Genomic DNA, 15,180 nt, shown 5'->3' with positions numbered 1-15,180 from the left:
CCCTCGCCAATAAATACCTCCCTGAAACGTAAGAGTGCTGAGCGAATATCGGTTCACTCTTATACTCCGTAGGCTCTGAAATGCGGTTGACATTTGTGCGTAGCTTCTAGCGAACACTCAAAGTTCGGAACAAAAGCAGTTCACCCAATTTTCATTTCTCAAGTTGTCGACACGACCTGGGTGCCAGAAAGTAATGAAAGCAAAGGTGAGGCTTCAATGAATTCTTTTCGCCATTTATGAGTTCTGCAGACTACTCATTTTTGCAGGAGGACCTTTCAAAATGTGTGCTGTTTATGTTTTAACATTTGCTTTGGTAGCTTCTGGGCAGCGCGAGGCAAAGAATGTCTGAACTTGTTAACCACAACTCTTGCTTTTATTGCCGCCTCCGTCTCACGTGCAATCGTAAAATGTGTTTTCTCCTGCCGCTCACAAAACAAATGCAAGCCGCCGGTAGGGTGTTTCTTTTTCTACTGTTTAAGCAGCTATCTAATGATTATATTATTGTTTGGCTTTGGTCAACCCCATAACCACAACAAAATGCACGTCTTCCTTGGTTTCTGCGCTTGTTGGCTCCATTCCTGTGCAGCTCATAACGAGCCTCTCATTTCCTCATTTTAGAGACACAGTCATGAGATTTTTGAGCAAGAACACGGAAACATGTGCCGCTTTCTACATATAGCGAAGGCTGGCAAGCGCTGCGAGTGACGTCAGGCATGAAATTTGCGACTCCCTCCCAGCGAGAGCAGCAGGCTGCACGTTCTATTCCCGACGTGCGGTAATACTTATTAACAAAGGACACTGAAAGACAGCCTGCAGCTCACCTTGATGTACGTATTGAGAGCGATGAAGTAATGAAGCGTGCAAACAGCCCCCGAAACGCTTTTACTTTTGAGACTGGGACTTAGCCTGTCTAAATAAAAGTCTCGCCTAGTGTATAATGCTTCGGTACTTTGATTCGCAGAACCATAGCAGAGCAGAGGAGGAGGAGGAGAAGAAAACATTTATTTACGATGATATGATTTGGGAAGTGAGGTGCGTTTGGTTGTGGAGCTGAGTGGCAGACCCTATTCCGGGACGCCAATGGCCGCCGCCGCTGCCCGAGCTCTCTGAAGCAGGACACGCTGGGCCTTCAGGTCAGAGCTGGACAGGGCCGCCTCCCAGCCCTCCCTAGTTGGCTGTTTTATAGCCTTTATTTTTCTATTTTGCTGGCAGGCCCACAACATGTGGTATAGGTCAGCATACTGCCCGCAGAATTTGCACTCTACCGTGAATGTCGGGTCTATATGTTTTAGTATGGCGGGATTTAGAAAACACCCGGTTTGGAGCCGTCTAAGGTGCCACTTTTCAGATCTGTCCAGACCTGTGGCGGGTCCCGGGAGTGCCCTCCTGCAGAGGCATCAGAGCTATTCCTTGTCGGACCTGGTCTGATTTGGTTTATGAGGTTTAACGTCCCAAAGCTACTTAGGATATGAGACGCCGTAGTGGCTGGCTCCGGAAATATCGGCCACCCTGCACTTACATCGCACAGCACACGGGCGCCTTGCTCTCGCCTCCACTGAAGAGCGGCCGCCGCGGCCGGAATTCGATCCCACATTCTTGGGTAGTGTAGTCGATTACCCCAATCGCTGCACCGTCGTGGCAGGGTTCATGTTTGTTTTACCGCGTTTACCCACTGTTAATTTAAATGTTGCCTATTTAAGAGTTAGTCGAGATCAGCTTATCAACTTTATAGAACGCCTCTAAACGCTCAAGTGTGAATAGGAAAGTTCCCGAGAGCCATCAGAATCTTCAGACCCAGGTGCTTCTCATGAGGTATCCGTAGCGTACGCTTTTTTTATTCGACGAAAACGAAAGGCCGGCAAACTAAAAAATGCATCCTGACTGCGCTCACCAAAGCCCGAATGTGGGGCGGAAACAGCCCTGTTATCAGCGACACTTATGACTTGTTGAAGCGCTGCCAGATTTTCTATATCCTGCACTCCGCCGCTGCCCCCAGTAGAACATCGTGTTGCTGCTTGCTCGAAAATATGTGCCAGTGGCTGCAGCCGACGCGACAGAAAGCTACAGTAGCCGCTAGCACTTTTCGGCTACCAGCAGCGTTCTTGTCCATGAAATTTAGGCTAATATTTGCAGGAAACAGGTCGAGGGCTTTTTTCTCCATACTGAAAGCGTATCGGATACCCTGCATTAGCGCTCTTTGGTGTTTAGGCTTTACACGTAGGCCAAAACTGAAAGAATTGTACCAACAGCCTGCAACCATACGTAAAGGGGCAACAACGCATGCCAGCAGGCAAAGCTATTTGCATCCGTTGCACTCAAAACATGAACAGTGGGCACGGGTAACACCGGCGGCTACCATGATCGGGTACCTTCTCACGGCTCATTGCACTTAGTGCAGGCCTACTTATCGCGCACGCGGTAAGCGAGTAAGCGAGAGTACATACCTTCAGATGGCTACGACCTGCTGATGAACTGTCTTTATCTCAAATAAGCAAGAAGCTGTGCACTGCTCTCTGAATGGTCTCAACCGTCGTCTTCTTTTGCTATAAAGTAACACACTGACATCAGTAATGTCATCATACCTTACGTCAGCTCTGTTCAAACAGACAGGGTGCTCCGTGAAAGTCAGAATGCAAAAACGTAGAAAAAGACGGGAGCATATTTACTTTATGTACGACAACTATATGTTGCAACCAATACGCACCAGCGGCAAGTAACTCACTGCAGTACTACGAAGTTTCGTAGTTTCCCCCAATGGAATGGGAACGCAAGAGCAGTACTAATTGCAGCAGTATAAAATATTTATTTGGGAAAATTGTTTATGGGTTAAGGGCGAGGTTGGTCGGTTCCTCAGTTCGGATTTCTGCTGGTTAAAGACGCTGCCTGAGCTCTGCCAACCAAGGTCCTTTGTGCTGAGAGGTCGGAGGTGGACAGGGATACCTCCCAATCTGACAACGTTGGGGTTTCTTTATGAGGAGTGGGTTGGTGTTCTCTGCAAGCCCATACCACCTGGTAAACATCTGCTTTCTGGCAGCAAAACTTGCAGTCAGCCTAAAATGTACCCTGACTGATTGCGTGCAGTCTAACTGGGCCTTTGTAGGACAGTTTAACCACCTGAAGTGACAGTTCACTGTTTTATCTAGTCGTTGCGGGTGCTAGGAATGTTTGTCTTGCTAAGCGGACCTGTTTCAGTGTCGCATGTTATTTAGTGGGGGCTGGAGGTGGTCATTTGAGGGAAGTGATGAGAGACCCCAAAAGGGGAATACTTCTGCTGCGGCATGTGCACACTCGCTTCCTTCTATCCCTTGATGACCAGGCATTTATATTACTTTGTCTGATGTCTGGTGGCTGTCTCGCTATAGAGTTGTACATCAAGGGGTTTATTGTCCCGAAGTGACACATGGGCTACGGGGGATGCGGCCGTGGAGGGCTCCGGAAATTTTGGACCACATGGAATATTTTAAACAACACGCGGCTGCTTTTTTGTATTTCGCCTTATTTGGAATACGGCCGCTGCGGCCTGGATCGATAACACCAAATTTGGGGCAGCAGCCCAACGCCAAGACCGTAGGTGGGCCTCAACAAAGCTTGAAAGTCAATCTAGACGTCTCGCACTTGATGCGCGCACCTTAGCCCCCTTAGTGAAGAGGAAGAGGGAAATATGGAGGGGAGGGCCGCTAATAGAGCATGGTAAATTGCAGCTCGCCCACGAAAGTGTGCTCACGTTCGATCACCTCTTGGAGGAATCTGGGCGATGCCGGGAAGAATGTTGCTACGGAGGCCAAATCAATCAGCTTAACAAAGTCATGTCCAAATCTGCGTGTAACAAATTGACTCTATTGTTGTTTGGCTTAGGCTTTTATTTATGAGGTTTAAAGTCCCAAAGGCAGCACCTAGAGCTCTTCAATATACACTGACATCACACAGTACACGACGCCTTGCGTTTTACCTTCACCAAAACTCCGCGAAAAGGAGTGAATACCGATTGCTACGAACGTTTTCACCTACAGGGTTTTGCATGTGCATCGAGCGAGAGATATCCGCCAACATTAGTCGCATGGAAGCTTCCCAGAAACTCGCTAGTTAAAGCTGCGTAACTAAGTGGTATGCCTTAATGCAAACATTTCCGCCAACTGTGCTTCAAGTCGAGCTAAAACCTCTTAGCAGAAACTCTATTGTTGAATGAAATATTTTAAAAATTACTGCTGTAGCGCTGCACAGACTGACGAAGCCAGGACTGCATTATTTTCGAAACAAAGAACTATCCGTAAGCGGCTTTCCAGACGATGTAACAGGATGCTATACGGCCTACTAGAGGCGGGAAGTGGTGGCTATTCACGAAGCAGAGAGGACGAGAGCTTCCTGAAGACAGAAAGAAGTTAATTCTCGGCCAAGGCACAAAAAACACGTATAGAGGATGATATCATGCGTGAACACGAGGCAATCACATGACCGTTGGAGCCTGAGTGTGCGTTCGGTATCTTGGAGCGCGGCGAGCCCTCCCGAAGGATCGCATGACGGCACAGCACTCACGATATATCACGCGCTTGCTGCGTCGTAGCCGGCGCTCTCAGCTTATACGCCATGTCATATCATTTAGCTGATCATAAATGATTTGTACAACAGCAAAAATATTGCACACTAGAAGCTACTCTCAATAGGCCTCGGTGGTTTCACTGGGCTTCTAAGCTCAACCTGCTTCAAAACCTTGAATAATTTTAACAAGAACATGTGTACAACACTGCACATTATTGTACCCCAGGCCATATTCTATAAAGGCTCATTATTCATTTGTGATTTCGACACGACGCAGTGTGAGCGTGACGGCAGTATCATTTCAAAGACCAAAGTTACCAGTCAGAATGATTATAAAATATAGAAGCCCCTACAATGAACAAACAATGAAGGGACACGGACAAGCGCTTACTAACAGTTCAGTTCAGTTCAGGCGTTCAGTCGTGTCCGACTCTTCGTGACCCTATAGACCATGCCACGCCACGCTTTCCGGTCTCTCACTATCTTCCTAACATCACATAACTTCATCTGCACTGCCTCGAGGATGCCAACTAACCATCGCGTTCGCTGCCTACCCGTTCTCCGGCGACCCTCAACCTTTCCCAATATCAAATCTTTCTCCGGCGACTCCTCTCTTCTCATCAGATGACCAAAGTAGCTGAGCTTTAACTTTAGAATTTGACCCTCCAATGAGCAGTCAGGGTTTATGTCGACAATATCGACTAATTTGATCTTCTGGCAGTCCAAGGAACTCTCAAGAGTCTTCGCCAGCACCACAATTCAAACGCGTCAATTCTTCGGCGGTCAGCCTTTTTCACAGTCCAACTCTCGCATCCATACATTACAACTGGAAAGACCATAGCACGACTTATACGGATCTTGGTTGGCAGACTAATGTCTCTGCTCTTTACTAGGCGGTCAAGGCTAACCATTGCTCTCTTTCCCAAAAGCAAGCGTCTCCTAATTTCATGGCTGCAGTCTCCTTCCGAGGTAATCTTGGAGCCCAAGAACAGAAAATCTGTCACAGCTTCCACTTTTTGTCCATTGATGCTCCAGGACTTCATAGGGCAAGACGCCATGATCTTTGTCTTTTTAATGTTCAAATTAAGCCCAAACTTCTCACTCTCTTCTTGTACGCGCATCAGAAGTCTCTTGAGTTCCACTTCACTTTCTGCCATTAAAGTGGTATCCGCATATCTAAGGTTGTTGATACGTTTTCCAGCAATCTTCACTCCAGCTGCAGACTCGTCCAGACCGGCCTTCCTCATGATGCACTCTGCATATAGGTTAATTAGGCAGGGCGACAGTATGCAGCCTTGCCTCACCCCTTTCTCAATCGGAAACCAATCAGTAAGACCATGCCTAGTTCTGACTGTGGCCTCTTGCCCTTCATACAGATTCTGAGGAGACAGATGAGGTGAATTGGAACTCCCGTCTCTTGGAGAGCTTGCCACAATCTGCTGTGATCTACGCAGTCAAACGCTTTCGCATAATCAATAAAGCCAAAAAACATAAATAAAAAAAATGGGTTTCTGGAACTCTCTTGCTTTTTCCATGATCCAGCGAAGGTTGCCAATTTGGTCTAGTTCCTCTGCCCTTGCGAAACCTAGCTTGCACGTCCGGAAGCTCCCGATCCACATACTGCTGCAGCCTACCTTGGAGGATTTTCAACATCACCTTGCTAGCATGCGAAATAAGCGCGATCGTGCGGTAGTTGGAACAATCTTTGGCACTGCCTTTCTTTGGAATGGGGATGTAAACTGACCTCCTCCAATCCTGTGGCCACTACAGGGTTGTCCAAATCTTCTGACATAATGTATGCAGAGTGTTAACAGTGTCGTGGTTGAGGTTTTGAAGCAACTCAGCTGGAATACCATCAATTCCGCTAGCTTTGCTCTTAGCAAGGCTGGCTAAGGCCCCTTCAACTTCACTCTTCAGGATGCCCGGCTCGAGATCAGTAATGACATCCGTCTCATGTTGGGTTTGCACATCCGGGTCCTTCTTGTACAGTTCTTCTGTGTATTCCTGCCTCCTCTTTATCTCTGAGGCTTCAGTGAGGTCCTTGCCTCGTTTGTCCTTTATCACGCCCAGCTTAGCACAGAAGCTTCCTTTGATATCTTTGATTGTCTTATACAGAACTCTTGTGTTCCTTAATTGGCAGTTGTCCTCAACTGCTTGGCACTGTATGTTCAGGAAGGCATTCTTATCTCTCCTTGCTATTTTCTGAAAATCCGCATTGAGAACCTTGCATCTTTCTCTTTCCCCCATAACTTTTGCAATCCTCCTTTCCTCAGCTATTTGCAAAGCCTCTTCAGATAACCAGTTTGCTTTTTTGCATTTCTTTTGCTTTGGAACTACCTTAGTAGCAACTTCTTGTATTATATCACGAACATCAGTCCACATCTCTTCGGGCTCTTTGTCTTCTAGATCTAATTCTTGAAATCGATTCCTGACTTCCACAGCATATTCTAACGGAATTTGATCCAGATCATACCTGAAAGGCCTTCTAGTTTTCAGCGTTTTCCTCAATCGAAGCTTAATTTTGGCAACAAGAAGCTGATGATCGGTGCCACAATCGGCCCCAGGCCTTGTTTTTACTGCTTGTATAACGCTTCTCCATCTCTGCCGGCAAATAATATAATCGATCTGATTCCTGTACCGACCGTCCGGTGAAATCCATGTGTACAGGCGCCTCTTGTGCTGTTGAAAATCAGTATTCGCTATGGTCAGGTTGTTTTCTTGACAAAACTCCACTAGCCTCTGCCCAGATTCATTTGGCTCACCAAGAGCGAACTTGCCTGTAATTCCGGATATTTCTTCACTCCCGACGTTAGCATTCCAGTCTCCTATGAGAAAAACGACGTCTGATGATGGGGTGCGGTCTAAAAGGCATTGTAGGTTCGCATAAAATCTCTCAACGTCAGCTTCCTCAGCAGTAGTGGTCGGTGCATAGACTTGGATAACGGTTATGTTCAAAGGGTCACTTGGATCCGAAGTGACATCATTCGGTCGTTTTTGGGGTTGTACCCTATCACTGCTTTGCCCATTCTTCTGTTTACTATGAGGGCGACCCCATTCCTTCTCTTGGATTCGTGCCCACAATAAAAGACATAATGGTCGCCGGAGTTAAATTCTCCCATTCCGGTCCACTTGAGCTCGCTGATACCCAAGATATCAATGTTCAATTTGTCCATTTCTCGCTTGACGATATCCAGTTTACCTTGCATCATAGATCTTACATTCCATGTTGCAATGTGATATATCTCCTTCCAACATCGGACTTTCCGGTCGCTTCCCGACACCTCTACAACTGAGCGTCCTTTTGGCTTTAGCCCAGCTGCTTCATTCGTCCTGGAGCTACTAGGAATCGCCCTTTGTTCATCCCCAGTAACATGTGGGACGCCCTCCAACCTGGGGGGCTCATCTTCCGGCGCCATATCAATAATGGTATTGTGACTGGCCATAGGGTTTTCTTGGCAGGAAATACTGGAGTGGGTTGCCATTACCTTCTCCAGTGAATCACATTTTGTCAGAACTCTCTGCCGTGACCTGTCTATCTTGGGTGGCCCTACACAGCAGAGCTCACGACTTCATCGAGTTTCGCAAGCCCCTCCGCCACGACAAGGCAGTGATCCATGAAGGGGGCTTACTAACAAGTGACTCTTTATTAAATGGGACACTATAGAGGCGCGGCGAGGCATTGCTCGCCAGAGGCAGAAAAACGTCGCATGGCGTAGATGGCCATAAATGCGATAAAAGACACGTAACAACAGCGATAAAATTTTTATCGATCAGTGTCCCGATTCGTATGACGGAAGCGTTTTCTTGGGCTCGGGGGTGGTACATCCAGAACATGCCTTCCCGTCCCAACGACAGCTCAAAGTCCTGAAATTGCAACTTATTGCTCTTCAGTAGTTCACAGGTATACTCTAATCAAGGCTATGTTACTTAAATACTTCTAGAATTTCATTTATAGGGAGTCGGACAGTCGATGGGTCCTGTTTGTTTAACATAACCAAGAAATCATCTACATACCAGAAAACCTTAACTCTTTTCCCCAAATTCCTGCCCAGAGATGCATCAATAGCCGAGAGAAAGATGTTGCTCAAGGCCAGAGCCACGCACGAACACCAACCTATGGAAGTTCAATTCTTCTGGGCATATACACTTTCTTCAAACTGAACTAACCTGGCATTAAGATAGAATTGAAGTAAATTCAGGTAATCTTCAAATGACATGCAAACTGCATTCCGAATTGAAACAACACCCTGTTTTTCAATACAGGACTGAACAGATAAGAAAAGCTCTTTGCGTGGAATTAAAAAATATGCCTTTGACATGCACCGAGAGCACACTACCAATAGTTCCACACGACTACAGAAAACCTATACGCCTATTGAGTTGTTTGTCACAAAAGGATCCTCTACGACGAGTGAATTCATAAGTTTCCGCAAGATTTCTCTAATATGGCGCTGCCAAGCTTCTCGCTCACTTACAATGCAACGAAACAGAACGTTTACCTTGTGAGTCTTTGTTGTAAAGAACATTCTGAGAGTCCTTTTCTTACACTTAATGATAGCATTGGTAATCTTTTCCAATCCCAAGTTCCTATAGAGGGAGAGCGCCCGAGCCTTCACTTAAGCTGCATTGAGGCTTGTTGGTGCGAAATTCTTTTTCATTGTACATCTGGTCTTTTATTTGTAGATTTCCAGTGGAACTACAACAAATTCCCCTTTCTTACCTGCTTGCATTAACCGCAGCTCCCTGTTCTTGAAAAAGGCGACGATGGCGCTGACCTGGGAGCGGTTGCTTGAGGTTCTTCTTGAAACTGCCTTTTAGGCGTCAACACCATCCTGTGAACACCGCTCACGGCCTTCAGGAGACGCCTTCCCCGTGACAAGCCTATTCAGTGACAGAAGCTCATGAGCCATAATCACAGCTTAGATGCTCAACTTCAGTCCTTTCACCAGGACCCTATGAACTTTATCTGTGAATTGTGATTGTCCTAAGAATTTCACTGAACCGCCACGTTTCTTCTTCTTGGCGATTTTCGTGTATTAATTAATATGTGGTACCACCAGAATTCCACGACTTGAGCTGCGAGCTTCCTGTATGCCCGGAACTGCTCGACAATCCATTCAGGGTCTTACGTGTAACATGAAATCCGTAAATAATCATAAAAGAGCCGCACTTATCTCCATAGTTCCGGTCGTAAAATTGTACACAACCGCTTAACACTGCCGTTGGAGGGCCGAACAGAGCGATGATTTCACCAGGGATCAGGCCCTTCGTGAGGCAAAACGAGCCCACGAAAGAGCTTCGGTCATACGAATCGGCACAATAATAAAAAAAAAGAGTCATAGCCACAGCAGAATTAGAAGCATGTGTTAAGAGAACATTTCATGCAATGTAGCGTTCAAAACCAGGGCCCGCTTGCACAAATGATCTTAAGACTGTCTTAGCTATGTCTAGACTTAACTGGAGTCTTAAGAATAGGCCGCTAGCATGGCTGCTTAAGACTGGAGCCAAGACTGGGCTTCAGTCTTGACTTGAATAAGTCGCTTGCAAGATTACGACTAGTGCCGCCTTAGTTAAGACACGGCAGGTACCTAAGCAGCGAAATAGGGGAAAGCAGGGACGTGCTGGCCCCGTCCCAGCTTTGAGATGTAAGCATTGTCATCCTTGCGTTGTGCTAGAACCGTGTAATTGCTTTTTTGCGGCTTAAGATTGTGTCATGAGGTAAAATGACCAACGTGGTTGCTGAGGGTGTTCATGGAAGCCACTCTGGTGAACACGAGCTGAGCCGAAGTGAGCAACGAAGATTGCAGTCGGGTGCTTTGCTGTTTGGCCTTTGCGCTCACTAGTTCGTTTTTTCCTCTGTCAGCATTCGCTCTCCAGCAGTGTAGTTCTCTGCAACTGTTGAAATCACTGGTTCTGCGTTTTGGCACCTGGTTGCAAGCGTACGAAGCATTTGGGCCCCTTTCGCGGTTCAGTAAGGCAGCCAAGCACATCGTGAATAAGTGAGCGTTCAGTGAAAAGAAAAAAAAATAGAACGTGCGATAAAATCGTACTTGTGACCAAGTGCGTCTCCCGTGATGGCCGAAGAGCTTCCGCGTCCAACGCGCGTGCTGTGATGTATAATTTTATTCGACGAATGTGTGTGTGCGCGCGTGTGTGTGTGTGTGCTAGCATCTTGTGCACAGTGTGCATACGTCTCGTGGCGAAGTGACGAATTTTGCGCGTGATCACGCCTGTGTCACGTCTGTGGTCGTCGGTGGCTTTAATTCAATGCTGTGCTCTCTACATGCCTCTATTTTACTGTGTCCGTACTATAAACGACCAGTGATCAGCACAAATTTTCGTCTTTGGGTCGTGTTTGTGTTCACAAAGCATTTGGGCTGCGATTGGTGTGAATCGCAGTAACATTCGCGCTGCAATTAACGCACAAATGGCAAGAAAGGTTTTATGAAGTTGGATGTGAAGAAAATGCAGGAAGAGTCACGCACAGACCACGTTTTTACTAGTTGCTGGGAAAGACTCAACCTTGCTATTCTCTTTGTTTGTGCTGGCCGTATTTTTACCTTTTGACATAATAGGAATTGCGGTATGGTGCGTTGCACTGCAGAAAACAGTCTAGTTTGATAGCTAACAAGGGGTATATTCATTACCTGTGTTGCTTGATGTTGATTAAAAATAGTAAGCTTGACGGACAGGACGTTTTGTGTGGCACATGTCGTCAAAAATAGGAACAGCTGTCAGACGATTTGGTGAAAATTACGAGCGCTGCGACGGAGAACAACAACGAGAGAGTAATGACAAGGACAGGCGCTTGTACCATCATGTACCAACTACCAACTCATGTACCAACTAGCTCAACTTTACGTGTTACTACGATTTGTTGGTGCTCCACATTTGTGAACAGGGCATACACATGCGTACACATAACAGCGCATCCACATAAAACATAAAGTGCTTAAGCGACTCTTACTGAGCGGTGTCAATGACAGGATTTGTTGCCACTTGGCTGCAATACCAAGCACTCATGGATCAATTGTGGTCATAACAAGTCATTGTTCGACATTTGGCCATTACAAATCATTTTAGTTATTTCTAATCAATTTCAATTACAGCTCTTCGGTACACATGTGGGCCATCACAAGTCATAACCTCTAATAATCAATATCACTATCAGTTTTCCTTTCACTTGTTCTCGTATGACAGACACTTCCCGGTGACGGGTCCACCGCTCACCTACTGAAAATTAACAAACCGACTGTCTTCATTCAAGCACCCATTTAGTGCTATCTGTACATCCTCTGCCCATGCGTTTTGAGAACCTGATTTATATTTTTACAGGATTTAGCATACGAAGTTTTAAGCAATGTCATAGGATGTGCACAAGCTTACTGCGCCTTTTTTTAACATACACTGAGATTGCATAGTGCATGGCCTGCTTTGTGTTTAGTCACCATCTAAACGCAGACACCAAGGCCAGAATCGAAGTAGGATTCTCCAAATCTAACAGTCAATTTCCATAAACTGGGCCACTGCGTTGTGCTCAGACAACATGAGTACCCACAGGCCGCCAAGCTGCAAGCTGTGATGTGAATGATGTAATTTTGGGCCTAAGAACAACACAAAGGCTTGGTAGTGAGAAATTATGGAAGCTGGAAACAAGGCAACTAACGAAGGAAACAGTTTATTTTGCAAGAGGAAATTACTGAGAAAAATTATTATTGAAAAAAAACTCAACATAAGCAACAGGCATGCAAATGCTTGCTGGGCATTGGCCTAATTAGACAGTGACCAACTAGCATGAGCCTCTTGCTGCTGGCTGAAAACATTTTGCGTGCACTTGCACAATGACATGGGCAAATATGTTAATAGAATGGCTGAAAAAAGAAACATGCAGTAGACTTAAATCAGTGAACACAAAGAGTCTTAATAATAACTGTCCGCATTTCGAAACACAGACCACTGAATAGGAATGTTGCATGTCTTGTAATTTTATACTAGAGTATTTAATAAAAATTGCATCCAAATATTCTAAATGTTACACAGGTACCTCTTGAAAGATTCAGTGCACTATGCATCACATTGTGAAATACAAAATAGCAATTTAATAATAATAATAATAATATAATATACTTTATTTTTCCTTTAATACAAGGAAAGGGAAGGAGCAGCCACTAAAAAGCCGCTTCGAAGAGCATTGATGGGGCGGCTGCCCCTGTATATGATGGCATTTAAGAGCAGAGAAGTCACGCTTACACAATGAATAAATAATGAATGGAGAAATAATTAGATTACAAAAAAGCACAAGGTAAATTAGGAAAAATACATGAAAATAATACAGAGACACGCTGCAAGATAGAACACCTAATTTAAAAATATGTATTCATAGAAACATTTTGCACATTAATTTAATGCGAGGAAGAGAGAAATCTTAACCACTATAAGGAAAGTATTGATTTAATATGGTAGGAAGCCTGAAGCGAAGCATTGCTTGACATATTTCCTCCGGCATGCTGTAACGTGCCAATGCTCCTGGTTACGGGTGTCATATGTGTTTATGTTGTCTTGAAGCGCTGCTATGAGTGTTAGTGTGTTGTCCTTTTTATTGATGTCTTGTTTATATAATCACAAAAGCCTGTAGGTATACAAAGATGTTACTTTACCCATTTTTAGCTGCTTAAATATTGGTCGTGTACGTTCGAAGTAAGAAGATTTAGCAATATTTCTTATTATACGTTTTTGAAGGAGTATTAACTTTGTAATGTTTTCTGCTGTTGTTGCCCATACTAGCAAGGAGTAGTTCAGAACTGATGAAAAGAGTGAATTATAAAGCATAATGTTAATGGTAAGTGGAAATACTGGGAAATGTCGGCGTAGAGAACCTATTATGCGTGGTAGTTTGTTTGCTAAATATTCTATGTGAACATCCCATGTCATGTGCTCTGAGAAGTAGACGCCTAACGTTTTCACAGAGTGAGCAATTTTTATTTCAGTGCCACTGAGTACTATTGATAAAGCTCGATTGCTTTATTTGTGGGATGGAAGAGAACTGCTTTTGTTTTATTGTCATTGAGTTTGAGACTGTTTTGGCACGCCCAGTGTTCCATTCCTTCCAAGGTTATGTTAGCCCGACTGGATAGCTCTATGCCTGAGTGACCAGAGGAAAACAGACTTGTATCATCAGCTTAAATGTGTTTTGTAGATGAATCTATGGAAACAAGATCATTATTGTAGAGAATAAAAGGTAGAGGACCTAAAAGACAGCCGTGCAGTATTTCTCTGTATATCATATTGGTGGGTACGTTCCTCCCCCCCCCCCCTTTTTTTCCTGAAGTTTCGTTTAAACCCAGCCAAACACCCCATTAAAATTGTAGCATCCCATCTGCTTTGAAGTAATAGGTTAACCATTTTCAATATGAGCTGTTAGTGCACATGCAGTTAAAAAATCACAGTGTTCGTATATTAACAAGGACAAAGAACATACGTCCCTAATGAAATCGGGTACGAAGGAGAGTGCATAAATACGTCAACAACCATTTATTGGTGCTGGCTGTTGTGACCGTGACCCACTTTCCCTGCTGTAGTCATTAAAGGTATTGACAGCACTTAAAACCTCATGCCTGGAGGCTCTGTTGGAGGCTTTCACTTAACAGCAAAAGCAAAGATTAAGATGCTAGACAAGTGAAGATACTGCACTTATAGAGCTGACATGACGAACAGTATACAATTTTGTTCTGCTGTACCACAATCGAGCTATTTTTCTGCCGAAATATTGAAATTTCTGTGAGCAGGAATGTGTTGGAACAAAATGCTTTCAAACTTGGCATATTGCAATCATTACATTCAATTGTTGGCCTTTTGTGATTCACACAAATATTTCAATGATGACCATTTGGAAGTGAAGTGCGTCATAGCACAACCACAAGGAAATGTGTACAAACAATTATTATACCATGATACAGAATCTTAGCAAAATAGCCTGTTGTGCACATTATTGCCGTGCCCTCAGCCTGCTCAATAACCTAAAGAAAAACTAAGCAATTTAAAAAGATCATGAGCCTTAAAGGGTTGAATGTTGAAGGATTGTAGTTTGTCGTGTAAAATATTGTGATGCTATTATCTGAAAAAACCTGAGGCCAACGGCAAATAAAGATGAGACGGCTTTCAGCATTCTGTACATGGCACAGGCCGAGCGGGAGTACATGAAGTCATGGGTAGTACCAGCATTTTGAATAAAAATAATTGCTTTAATATAAAAAAATGCAACCGAAAAGCAAAGCCCCCGATGCAATGTATGGTAGCACCTTATGAAGCACCATTTTGTGAGGGCGATGATAATGGAAATGAAATATGTTACCTTATGTATTGTGATTGAAGAGCTTTTCTTCACCTCTGTGTTGTTGTGAGCACAACTCATACTTTTGATCATCGATTCCTTCATCAAATACCATGTAAAACTTGGTAACTTTTATGTCCAACCTGTATAGCAATGAATTGTTGATTATTATGGAATTGTGAGTGATTTAGCTATCCTACTATACTGGTTGTCTTGATGTTATCATAGAGGGGTTCTTGCATAGCTCCCACTCTCACACTGTGTTCACATTCCATTAGGTAATTGTCCTGTGTCTCCCCTATGAGGGAGAGTAC

Source organism: Amblyomma maculatum, chromosome 7 (genome assembly GCF_055883805.1).
Source record: "Amblyomma maculatum isolate TAMU_Amacu chromosome 7, ASM5588380v1, whole genome shotgun sequence".
Lineage (NCBI taxonomy): Eukaryota > Metazoa > Arthropoda > Arachnida > Ixodida > Ixodidae > Amblyomma > Amblyomma maculatum.
This window is presented reverse-complemented; position numbering follows the sequence as displayed.